Raw genomic sequence first — 15,379 nt, 5'->3', positions numbered from 1 at the left:
GGGATCTGAGCAAAAATCTGATTTAGAGGCTGAACAGGACTGCAGATGCTGTTGGATTCTGACCTTCCTGTACTCGAAGTAGATTTTCTGGAGCTACAAAAGCCCAATTGGCGTGCTCTCAACGGCGTTGGAAAGTAGACATCCTGGGCTTTCCAGCAATGTATAATAGTCCATACTTTGCCCGAGATTTGATGGCCCAAACCGGCGTTGCAAATCAGCCTCAGAATTTCCAGCGTTTAACACTGGAACTGGCATAAAAATTGGAGTTAAACGCCCAAACTGGCATGAAAGCTGGCGTTTAACTCCAGAAAAGGTCTCTACACATGAAAGCTTCAATGCTCAGCCCAAGCACACACCAAGTGGGCCCGGAAGTGGATTTTTCTGTCATTTACTCATTTCTGTAAACCTTAGGTTACTAGTTCACTATTAATAGGATCTTTTGACATTGTATCTGTACCTCATGACACTTTACACGTTTCTTTGTGTACTTCTTACAGCATGAGTCTCTAAATCCCATGGTTGGGGGTGAGGAGCTCTGCTGTGTCTTGATGGATTAATGCAATTACTACTGTTTTTCATTCAATCATGCTTGCTTTCATTCTAAGATATTACTTGTTCTTAAACCGGATGAATGTGATGATCCGTGACACTCATCATCATTCTCAACTATGAACGTGTGCCTGACAACCACCTCCGTTCTACCTTAGATTAAGTGGATATCTCTTGGATTCTTTAATCAGAATCTTCGTGGTATAAGCTAGAACTGATGGCGGCATTCAAGAGAATCCGGAAGGTCTAAACCTTGTCTGTGGTATTCTGAGTAGGATTCAATGATTGAATGACTGTGGCGAGCTTCAAACTCCTGAAGGCGGGGCGTTAGTGACAGGCGCAAAAGAATCACTGGATTCTATTCCGGCCTGATTGAGAACCGACAGATGGATAGCCGTGCCGTGACAGGGTGCGTTGAACATTTCCACTGAGAGGATGGGAGGTAGCCACTGACAACGATGAAACCCTTGCATACAGCTTGCCATGGAAGGAGCCTTGCGTGTTTGAAGAAGAAGACAGTTGGAAAGCAGAGATTCAGAAGATGGAGCATCTCCAAAGCCTCAACCTGTTCCCCATTACTGCAAAACAAGTACTTATTTCATGTTCTTTTGCTTTTCACAATCAATCCTGATAATTATTGATATCCTGACTAAGATTTACAAGATAACCATAGCTTGCTTCAAGCCGACAATCTCCGTGGGATCGACCCTTACTCACGTAAGGTATTACTTGGACGACCCAGTGCACTTGCTGGTTAGTTGTGCGGGGTTGCAAAAGTGTGATTGCAATTTCGTGCACCAAGTTTTTGGCGCCGTTGCCGGGGATTGTTCGAGTTTGGACAACTGACGGCTTATCTTGTTGCTTAGATTAGGACTGTTTTATTTTTATTAGTTTAGAGTCTTTTAGTTGAGTCTAGTTTCATATTTTAAGTTTGGTGTCAATTGCATGCTTTTGTTTTTCTTCTAATTTTCGAATTTGCATGTCTTTAGTCCCTTTTTGATCCGTAAAAATTCTAAGTTTGGTGTCCTCTTTGTGTTTTTCCTTTAAAATTTTCGAAAAATTGTGTTTGATTTTCTAAAAATTTTAAGTTTGGTGTCATTTTGTTGTTTTTCTCTTTCTTCATTTCAAAAATCAAATCTTTTTCATAAAAATTTTTCAATCATATCTTTCTAATTGCTAATCTCAAAATCTTTTTAATTAACTAATTGATTCAGTTTTCAATTTGATTTGATCTTATTTTCTTTTAATTTTCGAATTTTTATTTTATTTTCCTTTTGTTTTATTTTATTTCATTTTTTTTTCGGTTAATTCAAAAAAAAAATATTTCTCTACTTGCAATCCATATCATTCCCTTTATCCATCATGGACCTAAGTGAGATTGATCAGTCCAGAAGGACTCTGGGGTCATATGCTAACCCCATTACAGCTGCATATGGGAGTAGCATCTGTACACCTCCCATCAAAGCAAGCAGCTTTGAGCTAAACCCTCAACTCATTATCATAGTGCAACAAAATTGCCAGTATTCCGGTCTTCCTCAGGAAGAGCCTACTGAGTTTCTGGCACAGTTCTTACAAATTGCTGACACAGTACATGATAAAGAGGTGGATCAGGATGTCTACAGACTATTACTGTTTCCATTTGCTGTAAAAGATCAAGCTAAAAGGTGGTTGAATAACCAACCTACAGCAAGCATAAAGACATGGAAACAATTATCAGACAAATTCCTGAATCATTTTTACCCTCCAAAGAGGATGACACAGCTAAGGCTGGACATCCAAGGCTTTAAACAAGAGGATAATGAATCCCTTTATAATGCCTGGGAGAGGTATAGAGGTATGCTAAGAAAATACCCCTCTGAAATGTTTTCAGAGTGGGTACAGTTAGACATCTTCTACTATGGGCTTACAGAAAAAACTCAGATGTCTTTAGATCACTCAGCTGGTGGATCTATACACATGAGAAAGACAATTGAAGAGGCTCAAGAGCTTATAGACACTGTTGCTAGAAACCAATATTTGTACTCTAGCAATGAGTTATCTCCAAAAGAGGAAGTCATGGCAGTAGTCACTGATCCTAATCCTCAAGAACAGATGATTGAGCTTAATCAACAATTACTTCTGATGACAGAACAGTTAGCAGAATTTAAAGAGATGCTACATGAAACTAAAGTTGCTAACAAGAACATAGAACTGCAGTTGAATCAAGCAAAACAGCAGATATCTAAATAGATAACAGGAGAATGTCAAGCAGTTCAACTGAGGAGTGGGAAGACACTGAACAACACCACTCAAAAGAGCAAAAAGTCAAATAAGGAACAATTGACAGAGGATAACCAAACCACTGTTCAAAATCCCTCTGAGGACAGTAAGAGCCCAGAGAGGAATGCTATTGGCGTTCAAACGCCAGAAAAGGAGGGAAAGCTGGCGTTAAACGCCCATTCCCTGCCCAGTTCCGGCGTTCAAACGCCAGAAAAGGGGGAAAAGTTGGCGTTTAACGCCCATTTTCCACCCAATCCTGGCGTTCAGACGCCAAGGGAGGATCAGACACCTGAGAGTGCTGACAGTAACCCCTCTAAAAAGGATTCTTCAACCACTTCTGTAAGGAATAAGCCTGCAGCAACTAAGGTTGAAGAATATAAAGCCAAGATGCCTTATCCTCAGAAACTCCGCCAAGCGGAGCAGGATAAGCAATTTGCCCGCTTTGCAGATTATCTAAGGACTCTTGAAATAAAGATTCCGTTTGTAGAGGCACTTGAGCAAATACCTTCTTATGCTAAGTTCATGAAAGAGATCTTAAGTCATAAGAAGGATTGGAGAGAAACTGAAAAAGTATTTCTCACTGAAGAATACAGTGCAGTCATTCTGAAAAGCTTACCAGAAAAGCTTCAAGATCCAGGAAGCTTTATGATACCATGCACATTAGAAGGTGCTTGCACCAAGACAGCTGATGAGCGGATATTTTATACGCTTTTTGGGGGTAGTTTCATGTAGATTTTAGTATGTTTTAATTAGTTTTTAATAGAATTTTATTAGTTTTTAAGCAAAAATCATATTTCTGGACTTTACTATGAGTGTGTGTATTTTTCTGTGATTTCAGGTATTTTCTGGCTGAAATTGAGGAAGCTGAGCAGAAATCTGACTTAGGCTGAAAAAGGACTGCTGATGCTGTTGGATCCTGACCTCCCTGCACTCAAAATGGATTTTCTGGAGCTACATGAGTTCAATTGGCGCGCTCTCAACGGCGTTGGAAAGTAGACATCCAGGGCTTTCCAGCAATATATAATAGTCCATACTTTGCGCGAAGATAGATGACGTAACTTGGCATTGAACGCCAAGTACATGCTACTGTCTGGAGTTAAACGCCAGAAAAACGTCATGATCCGGAGTTGAACGCCCAAAACACGTTATAACTTGGAGTTCAACTCCAAGAAAAGCCTCTACTCGTGGATAGCTTTAGTCTCAGCCCCAGCACACACCAAGTGGGCCCCAGAAGTGGATTTCTGCACCAATTATCTTAGTTTACTCATATTTTGTAAACCTAGGATACTAGTTTACTATTTAAACAACTTTTAGAGAATTATTCTGTACCTCATGACATTTTCAGATCTGAATTACATACTTTTTGATGGCATGAGTCTCTAAACTCCATTGTTGGGGGTGAGGAGCTCTGCAGCGTCTCGATGAATTAATACAATTCCTTTGCTTTCCATTCAAACACGCTTGTTCTTATCTAAGATGTTCATTCGCGCTTAATTATGGAGAAGGTGATGATCCGTGACACTCATCACCTTCCCCGAACCATGAACGTGTGCCTGACAACCACCTCCGTTCTACATCAGACTGAATGAGTATCTCTTAGATTCATTACGCAGAATCTTCGTGGTATAAGCCGGATTGATGGCGGCATTCATGAGAATCCGGAAAGTCTAAACCTTGTCTGTGGTATTTCGAGTAGGATTCTGGGATTGAATGACTGTGACGAGCTTCAAACTCCTGAAGGCTGGGTGTTAGTGACAGACGCAAAAGAATCAATGGATTCTATTCCAACCTGATTGAGAACCGACAGATGATTAGCCGTGCTGTGACAGAGCATAGGAACGTTTTCACTGAGAGGATGGGAGGTAGCCATTGACAACGGTGACACCCTACATAGAGCTTGCCATGGAAGGGACCTTGCGTGTGGGAAGAAGATTTCAAGGAGAAGTAGAAATTCAAAGGACAAAGCATCTCCAAAACTCCAACATATTTCTCATTACTGCACAACAAGTGACGCTTTTATTCTCTTTTATTTTTTAATCTAATAATTCCAACTGATAATTTTAATTAATATCCTGACTAAGATTAATAAAATAAATATAGTTCATTTCAACAAAATAATCTCCGTGGGATCGACCCTACTCACGTAAGGTATTACTTGGACGACCCAGTGCACTTGCTGGTTAGTTGTGCGGATCACAAATTCGTGCACCAAGTTTTGGCGCCGTTGCCGGGGATTATTTGAGTTTGAGTAACTAAAGGTTATTTTATTTCTTAGATTAGGAATAATTTATTTTTATTATTTTTATTGTTATAGAGTCATCAAATTCTGATAGGATAGTTTCTTTTCAAAAATTTCTTTTCAAAAATATTATTTTTCTTAATTAATTGCTAATTTTCGTGAGTCTAGTGTTTTGTTTTAAGTTTGGTGTCAATTGCATATCTTATATTTTTCTTTAAAATTTTCGACTTGTGTTCCTTGTTCTTCATTGATCTTCAAGTTGTTCTTGTTTATCTTTCTTGTTGATCTTGAGTTTTTCTTGCTTTGTGTCTTTTCTTGTTTCACTTGTGTTCTTTTTAAAGCATTAATTGGAATATTCAGAACAAGTGTTGCATTTACTCCCAATTGGTTAGAGTATTAGTTTATATTCTTGATAATTGGGTATACGCTTTGGAACCTTTTTCAAAAATAATTTTTCTTTGATTGAATCTTGTGCCAAACTTTAAGTTTGGTGTTTTCTTGTTAATCTTTTTATGATTTTCGAAAATTTATTAAAGTTTTTCTAAAAATCTTAAGTTTGGTGTTCTTCCTTTTGTTCTTAGTGTTCTTGTGAATCTTCAAGGTGTTCTTGAGTTTTTCTTGTGTCTTGATCTTAAAATTTTTAAGTTTGGTGTTCTTTGGTATTTTCCCTCCAAAAATTTTCGAAAATAAGGAGCATTAGATCTAAAAATTTTAAGTCTTGTGTCTTTTGTGTGTTTTTCTCTTTCATCACAAAATTCAAAATTCAAAAAAATTTATATTTCCTAACTAATTTTGAACTTCTTTTTTCGAAAATTTTATATAAAAATTCAAATTTCAATTTCAAAATATTTCCAATTTCTTTTATTTAGTTCGTCTTTTATTTTATTTAAAAAAAAATCAACATATAAATTATCCCTTGTATTCCATCATGGAAGCAAGTAGGAATGAACAGTCCAAGAGGACTCTGGGGTCATATGCTAACCCCACTACTGCTTCATATGGGAGTAGTATCTGTATACCCTCCATTGGAGTTAGTAGCTTTGAGTTGAATCCTCAGCTCATTATCATGGTGCAGCAAAACTGTCAGTATTCTGGTCTTCCACATGAAGAACCTACAGAGTTTCTGGCACAATTTTTGCAAATTGCTGACACAGTACATGATAAGGAAGTGGATCAGGATGTCTACAGATTATTACTGTTTCCATTTGCTGTAAAAGATCAAGCTAAGAGGTGGTTAAATAACCAGCCTAAGAACAGCATAAAAACATGGAAGCAGCTGTCAGAAAAATTCCTGAATCACTATTTCCCTCCAAAACAGATGACACAGCTAAGGCTAAGCATCCAAGGCTTCAAACAAGGAGATAATGAATCTCTTTATGATGCCTGGGAGAGATACAGAGAGATGCTAAGAAAATGCCCCTCTGAAATGTTTTCAGAATGGGTGCAATTAGACATCTTCTACTATGGGCTTACAGAAAAAGCTCAGATTTCTCTAGACCACTCAGCTGGTGGATCTATACATATGAGAAAAACAATTGAAGAAGCTCAAGAGCTTATTGATACAGTTGCCAGGAATCAACATCTGTACCTAAGCAGTGAATCTTCCATGAAAGAAGAAGCTAAAACAGTAACTGCTGAACTCAGTCCGGTGGATCAGGCTAATGAATTCAATCAGCAGTTAGACTTTCTAACTCAGCAGCTAGCCGAATTCAAGGAAATATTACAGGAAACAAGAATGGTTAACAGGAATATGGAAGTACAATTAAAGCAGACAGAAAAGCAACTGTCAAAACAAATAGCAGAGGAATGCCAAGCAGTTCAATTAAAAAGTGGGAAAACATTAAATACCTCACTTCAAAGCAGCAGGAAGCCAAGAAATGAACAAGTGGATACTCAAAATCCCTCGGAGGACATTCAGAGCCCAGAGAGGAATAAAGCTGGCGCTGAACGCCCAGACCATGCTCATTCCTGGCGTTCAACGCCAGAAACAAGCATGAATCCGGCGTTGAACGCCCAAAGGGAGCATGGTTCTGGCGTTCAAACGCCAGTAACAAACAAGGAAGTGGCGTCTAACGCCACTCCAGCTCCCACCACTGGCATTCAAATGCCAGTGGGGAATCAGTCACATACAAGTGCTGATAACAACCCTTCTAAAAAGGCTTCCCAACCCACTTCTGTAGGTAATAAACCTGCAGCAACTAAGGTTGAGGAATACAAAGCCAAAATGCCTTATCCTCAAAAACTCCGCCAAGCGAAACAGGATAAGCAATTTGCCCGCTTTGCTGACTATCTCAGGACTCTTGAAATAAAGATTCCGTTTGCAGAAGCACTTGAGCAAATACCTTCTTATGCTAAGTTCATGAAAGAGATCTTAAGTCATAAGAAGGATTGGAGGGAAACTGAAAAAGTTTACCTCACTGAAGAATGCAGTGCAGTCATTCTGAAAAGCTTACCTGAGAAGCTTAAAGATCCTGGGAGCTTTATGATACCATTCACATTAGAGGGCACTTGCACCAAGCAAGCTTTATGTGATTTTGGGGCAAGTATCAACCTAATACCTGCATCTACTATCAGAATGCTTGGTTTAACTGAAGAAATTAAACCAACCAGGATATGTCTTCAACTTGCTGATGGCTCCATTAAATACCCATCAGGCGTGATTGAGGACATGATTGTCAAGGTTGGGCCATTTGCCTTTCCTACTGACTTTGTGGTGCTGGAAATGGAGGAGCACAAGAGTGCAACTCTCATTCTAGGAAGACCTTTCCTAGCAACTGGCCGAACCCTCATTGACATCCAAAAAGGGGAAGTAACCTTGAGAGTCAATGAGGAGGAGTTCAAGTTGAATGTTGTCAAAGCCATGCAACATCCAGACACTCCAAATGACTGCATGAGTGTTGATATTATTGACTCTCTGGTAAGAGAGGTCAATATGGCTGAGAGTCTCGAATCAGAGCTAGAGGACATCTTTGAAGACGTCCAGCCTGATCTGGAGGAGTCAGAGAAAATAGTAGAACCTCTGAAAATCCCTCAGGAAGAGGAGAAACCTCCTAAACCCGAGCTCAAACCATTACCACCTTCTCTAAAATATGCATTCTTGGGAGAAGGTGATACCTTTCCTGTAATCATAAGCTCTACCTTAGAGCCACAGGAAGAGGAAGTACTAATTCAAGTGCTAAGGACACACAAGACAGCTCTTGGGTGGTCCATCAGTGATCTTAAGGGCATTAGCCCAGCTAGATGCATGCACAAGATCTCACTGGAGGGTGACGCCAAGCCAGTGGTTCAACCACAAAGGCGGCTGATGAGCGGATAATTTGTACGCTTTTTGGCATTGTTTTTAGTATGTTTTTAGTAGTTTTAGTTGAGTTCTTAGTATATTTTTATTAGTTTTTAGTTAAAATTCACTTTTCTAGACTTTACTATGAGTTTGTGTGTTTTTCTGTGATTTCAGGTATTTTCTGGCTGAAATTGAGGGACCTGAGCAAAAATCTGATTCAGAGACTGAAAAGGACTGCAGATGCTGTTGGATTCTGACCTCCCTGCACTCGAAGTGGATTTTCTGGAGCTACAAAAACCCAATTGGCGTGCTCTCAACGGCGTTGGAAAGTATACATCCTGGGCTTTCCAGCAATATATGATAGTCCATACTTTGCCCAAGATTTGATGGCCCAAACCGGCGTTCAAAGTCACCTACAGAATTTCCAGCGTTAAACGCCGGAACTGGCACCAAAATGGGAGTTAAACGCCCAAACTGGCACCAAAGCTGGCGTTTAACTCCAAGAAGAGTCTCTACACGAAAATACTTCAATGCTCAGCCCAAGCACACACCAAGTGGGCCCGGAAGTGGATTTTTATGTCATTTACTCATCTTTGTAATCCTTAGGCTACTAGTTTCCAATAAGTAGGACCTTTTACTATTGTATTTTCATCTTCAGATCATAGGATCTTCGGATCATAGGATCTTCGGATCATAGGATCTTCGGATCATAGAATCTTCTGATCTTTGGAACCTTTTTCTTGAGATCTTTTGATCACTTTGGGAGGCTGGCCATTCGGCCATGCCTAGACCTTGTTCTTATGTATTTTCAACGGTGGAGTTTCTACACACCATAGATTAAGGTGTGGAGCTCTGCTGTACCTCGAGTATTAATGCAATTACTATTGTTCTTCTATTCAATTCCGCTTGTTCTTTGTCCAAGATATCACTTGTTCTTCAACTTGATGAATGTGATGATCCGTGACACTCATCATCATTCTCACCTATGAACGTGTGACTGACAACCACCTCCGTTCTACCTTAGATTGGGTGAATATCTCTTGGATTCCTGATACACGATGCATGGTTGATCGCCTGACAACCGAGTGCTCGCTTGACAAACGAGCCAGCCATTCCGTGAGATCAGAGTCTTCGTGGTATAGGCAAGAACTGATGGCGGCATTCAAGAGAATCCGGAAGGTCTAACCTTGTCTGTGGTATTCTGAGTAGGATTCAATGATTGAATGACTGTGACGTGCTTCAAACTCCTAGCAGGCGGGGCGTTAGTGACAGACGCAAAAGAATCACTGGATTCTATTCCGGCCTGACCGAGAACCGACAGCTGGATAGCCGTGCCGTGACAGGGTGCGTTGAACATTTCCACTGAGAGGATGGGAGGTAGCCACTAACAACGGTGAAACCCTTGCATAAGCTTGCCATGGAAAGGAGTAAGAAGGATTGGATGAAGACAGTAAGAAAGCAGAGAGACGGAAGGGAAGGCATCTTCATACGCTTATCTGAAGCTCTCACCAATGATATACATAAGTACCTCTATCTTTATCTTTATGTTTTATTCATCATCTATACCCATTTGAGTCTGCCTGACTAAGATTTACAAGGTGACCATAGCTTGCTTCATACCAACAATCTCCGTGGGATCGACCCTTACTCGCGTAAGGTTTATTACTTGGACGACCCAGTGCACTTGCTGGTTAGTTGTGCGAAGTTGTAGTGATCACGATTTCGTGCACCAAGTTTTTGGCGCCGTTGCCGGGGATTGTTTTGTGTATGGACAACTGACGGTTCATCTTGTTGCTTAGATTAGGTATTTTTCGGAATTCTTAGAGATGAGTTCTAGAGTTTCATGATGATCTGTTGGAATCTGGCTGGCTGAGAAGCCATGTCTAATCTTATTGGACCGAGGTTTCAACTGATCATCACAAGAGCTTGTTGATTTCTATCAATCTTGCTATTGGAGCAATGATCTGCTAAGGCTTGGCTGGCCATTGGCCATGTCTAGTGTTTTGGACCGAAGCTTTCTTTGGAAGCTTGGCTGGCTGTGAAGCCATGTCTAATTCCTGGACCGGAGTCTTAGACTAGCATTGCAATGATTCCTGGAATCCAAACTAAGAATTCTGAAACCTTCATTTTCTATTTTCATATAATTTTCGAAAAAGCACAAAAAAATTACAAAACCATAAAAAGCAAAAAAATATTTTATGTTTCTTGTTTGAGTCTAGTGTCTAATTGTAAGTTTGGTGTCTTGCATGCATTGTTTATTTGATCTTGGTTCTATTTTCAAGTCAATAGTACAGGGAACTGAAGATTCAGAACATGCAGCAGAGGAATTACACAGAAAAAGCTGGGCGTTCAAAACGCCCAGTGAAGAAGGACAGACTGGCGTTTAAACGCCAGCCAGGGTACCTGGTTGGGCGTTTAACGCCCAAAAAGGTAGTGCATTGGGCGTTAAACGCCAGAATGTGCACCATTCTGGGCGTTTAACGCCAGGATGGCACAAGGGGGAGGATTTTGTTTTCAAATCAATTTTTTTTCAAGTTTTCAAAGTTTTTCAAAATCAAATCTTTTTCAAATCAAATCTTTTCAATCAAATGTTTTCAAAATCAATTTCTTTCCTTTTTCAAAGATACTTGCTAACAATTAATGATTTGATTGAACATTTCAAGTGTGTTGCCTTTTCTGTTGAGAGAGGTTTAATGTTTGAATCATATCTTTTCTTGTTAGGCAAGTCATTAATTTCTAAAATCAAATCTTTTTAAAATTGTTTTCAAATCATATCTTTTCAATCATATCTTTTTAAAACCATAACTTTTTAATCATATCTTTTTTTTAATCACATCTTTTTCAAAATAGTTTTCAATCATATCTTTTTAAACTCTAATTTCAAAATCTTTTTCAAAAATTACTTGATTTCTTTCCCATTCTTGGTTTTCGAAAATCAATTAAAGTTTTTCAAAATGTCTTCAAAATCTTTCACTTAATTTTCGAAAATTCTCTTCCCCTCTTCTCAAATCCTTCTATTTACGGAGTACCACTCCTTCTCAATGCACAATTCGAACTCTATCTGAATAAGTTCGAATTCTTCTACCTCTTTCTTCTAATTTTCTTTTCCTCTGACACCTCAAGGAATCTCTATACTGTGACATAGAGGATTCCACATTTTCTTGCTCTCTTCTCTTTCATATGAGCAGGAACAAAGACAAAGGCATTCTTGTTGAAGCTGACCCTGAACCTGAAAGGACCTTGAAGCGAAAGCTAAGAGAAGCTAAGGCACAACTCTCTGTAGAGGACCTAACAGAAAACTTCAAAGAAGAAGAACCCATGGCAGCCGAAAACAACAACAATGCAAGGAAGGTGCTGGGTGACTTTACTGCACCTACTCCCGATTTCTATGGGAGAAGCATCTCTATCCCTGCCATTGGAGCAAACAACTTTGAGCTTAAGCCTCAATTAGTTTCTCTAATGCAACAGAATTGCAAGTTCCATGGACTTCCATTAGAAGATCCTCATCAGGGGTTGACCCTGAAGTCTACAGACTTATGCTATTCCCTTTTGCTGTAAGAGACAGAGCTAGGATATGGTTGGACTCACAACCTAAAGAAAGCCTGGACTCATGGGAAAAGCTAGTCAATGCCTTCTTGGCAAAGTTCTTTCCACCTCAAAAATTGAGTAAGCTTAGAGTGGAAGTCCAAACCTTCAGACAGAAGGATGGAGAATCCCTCTATGAAGCTTGGGAAAGATACAAACAATTGATCAGAAAGTGTCCTTCTGACATGCTTTCTGAATGGAGCATCATAGGTATTTTCTATGATGGTCTCTCTGAACTATCCAAGATGTCTTTGGAGAGCTCTGCTGGAGGATCTCTTCATCTGAAGAAGACGCCTACAGAAGCTCAAGAGCTAATTGAAATGGTTGCAAATAACCAATTCATGTACACTTCTGAAAGAAATCCTGTGAACAATGGGACTAATCAGAAGAAAGGAGTTCTTGAGATTGATACTCTGAATGCCATTCTGGCTCAGAACAAGATATTGACTCAACAAGTCAATTTGATTTCTCAAAGTCTGTCTGGAATGCAAAATGCACCAAGCAGTACTAAGGATGCTTCACCTGAAGAAGAAGCTTATGATCCTGAGAACCCTTCAATGGAAGAGGTGAATTACCTAGGAGAACCCTATGGGAACACCTATAATTCTTCATGGAGAAATCACCCAAATTTCTCATGGAAGAATCAAGAGAGACCTCAACAAGGTTTCAACAACAATAATGGTGGAAGAAACAGGTTTAGCAATGGCAAGCCTTTTCCATCATCTTCTCAGCAACAGACACAGAATTCTAAGCAGAACCCCTCTGACTTAGCAACCATGGTCTCTGATCTAATCAAAACCACTCAAAGTTTCATGACTGAAACAAGATCCTCCATTAGGAACTTGGAGGCACAAGTGGGACAGCTGAGCAAGAAAGTTACTGAACTCCCTCCAAGTACTCTTCCAAGCAATACAGAAGAAAATCCAAAAGGAGAGTGCAAGGCCATCAACATGGCCGAATTTGGAGAGGAATGAGAGGAAGTGTACGCCACTGAGGAAGACCTCAGTGGGCGTGCACTGACCTCCACTGAGTTCCCCAATGAGGAACCATGGGAATCTGAGGCTCAAAATGAGACCATAGAGATTCCATTGGATTTACTTCTGCCATTCATGAGCTCTGATGAGTATTCTTCCTCTGAAGAGGATGAGTATGTCACTGAAGAGCAAGTTGCTAAATACCTTGGAGCAATCATGAAGCTAAATGACAAGTTATTTGGAAATGAGACTTGGGAGAATGAACCTCCTTTGCTCACCAAAGAACTGGATGACTTGTCTAGGCAGAAATTACCTCAAAAGAGACAAGATCCTGGGAAGTTTTCCATACCTTGTACCATAGGCACCATGACCTTCAAGAAGGCTCTGTGTGACTTAGGGTCAAGTGTAAACCTCATGCCTCTCTGTAATGGAGAAGCTAGGGATCTTTGAGGTGCAAGCTGCAAGAATCTCACTAGAGATGGCAGACAACTCAAGAAAACAAGCTCATGGACTTGTAGAGAATGTTTTGGTAAAAGTTGAAGACCATTACATCCCTACTGATTTTATAGTCCTAGAGACTGGGAAGTGCATGGATGAAACCATCATCCTTGGCAGACCCTTCCTAGCCACAGCAAAGGCTGTGATTGATGTTGATGGAGGTGAACTGATCATTCAAGTGAATGAAGAATCCTTTGTGTTTAAGGCTCAAGGATGTCCCTCTGTCACCATGGAGAGGAAGCATGAAGAGCTTCTCTCAAAGCAGAGTCAAACAGAGCCCCCACAGTCAAACTCTAAGTTTGGTGTTGAGAGGCCACAACCAAACTCTAAGTTTGGTGTTGAACCCCCACATTCAAACTCTAAGTTTGGTGTTGGGAGGTTCCAACATTGCTCTGAGTATCTGTAAGGCTCCATGAGAGCCCTCTGTCAAGCTACTGACATTAAAGAAGCGCTTGTTGGGAGGCAACCCAATGTTATATTTTATCTATTTTCTTTTGTTATTTTATGTTTTTTTTGTAGGATGATGATCATGAGAAGTCACAAAATCAAGTGAAAAAGCAAAAACAGAATGAAAAACAGGAAGAAAAAAATAGCACACCCTAGAGGACGAACTTACTGGCGTTTAAACGCCAGTAAGGCTAGTAAGTGGGCGTTTAACGCCCAGTCTGGCACCATTCTGGGCGTTTAACGCCAGAAAGGGGCACCAGACTGGCGTTAAACGCCAGAAAAGGGCAAGAACCTGGCGTTAAACGCCAGAAATGGGCACCAGCCCGGCGTTTAACGCCAGAAATGGCTCAAAACGTGATTTTGCATGCCATTTGGTGCAGGGATGACTTTTCCTTGACACCACAGGATCTGTGGACCCCACAGAATCCCCACCAACCCCACCACTCTCTCTCTTCTTCACCTATTCACCAATCACCTCAACACCTCTTCCCCAAAAACCCTTCACCTATCAAATCCCATCTTTCTCTTCACCACTCACATCCATCCTTCATAAAACCCCACCTACCTCACCCTTCAAATTCAAACCACTTTCCCTCCCAAACCCACCCATACATGACCGAACCATGAGCCCCCCTCTCCTATATATACCCTTCTTCACCCCTTCATTTTCACACAACCTAAACACCACTTCTCCCCCTCTTTGGCCGAACACAAAGCCATTCCCTTCTTCCTCTTCTTCTTCTACTCTCTTCTTCTTTTGCTCGAGGACGAGCAAACCTTTAAGTTTGGTGTGGTAAAAGCATTGCTTTTTGTTTTTCCATAACCATTATGGTATCCAAGGCCGGAGAAACCTCTAGAAAGAGGAAAGGGAAGGCAAAAGCTTCCACCTCCGAGTCATGGGAGATGGAGAGATTCATCTCAAGGGTGCATCAAGACCACTTCTATGAAGTTGTGGCCTTGAAGAAGGTGATCCCGAGGTCCCTTTTTCACTCAAAAAGAGTGAATATCCGGAGATCCGACATGAGATCCGAAGAAGAGGTTAGGAAGTTCTTACCAACCCCCATTCAACAAGTCGGAATCTTGATGGTTCAAGAGTTCTATGCCAATGCATGGATCACCAAGAACCATGATCAAAGTGTGAACCCGGATCCAAAGAATTGGCTTACTATGGTTCGGGGGAAATACTTGGATTTTAGTCCGGAAATGTAAGGTTAGCATTCAACTTGCCCATGATGCAAGGAGATGAACATCCTTACACTAGAAGGGTCAACTTTGATCAAAGGTTGGACCAAGTCCTCACAGTCATATGTGAAGAGGGCACACAATAGAAGAGAGATTCAAGAGGGAAGCCGGTTCAATTGAGAAGGCATGACCTCAAACCCGTGGCTAGAGGATGGTTGGAGTTTATCCAACGCTCAATCATTCCCACTAGCAACCGGTCCGAAGTTACTCTAGACCGGGCCATCATGATCCATAGCATCATGATTGGAGAAGAAGTGGAAGTTCATGAGGTTATAGCCCAAGAACTCTATAAGGTGGCGGATAAGT

General features: G+C 40.6%; 1 non-coding gene across 1 annotated transcript; it reads right to left on the bottom strand.

The window, feature by feature from the left end:
• Nucleotides 1-11,995: 11,995 nt before the first annotated feature.
• Nucleotides 11,996-12,103, bottom strand: LOC130949345 (small nucleolar RNA R71). Its single transcript, XR_009073370.1, has one exon. It is a non-coding gene; the product is annotated as a small nucleolar RNA R71 (small nucleolar RNA).
• Between the last annotated feature and the right edge of the window lie 3,276 nt (nt 12,104-15,379).

The sequence above is a fragment of the Arachis stenosperma genome, chromosome 1 (assembly GCF_014773155.1).
Source record: "Arachis stenosperma cultivar V10309 chromosome 1, arast.V10309.gnm1.PFL2, whole genome shotgun sequence".
In the NCBI taxonomy this organism is placed as follows: domain Eukaryota; kingdom Viridiplantae; phylum Streptophyta; class Magnoliopsida; order Fabales; family Fabaceae; genus Arachis; species Arachis stenosperma.
The sequence above is the reverse complement of the archived record's forward strand: the minus strand, read 5'-3'. Positions and strand labels throughout refer to the sequence as shown.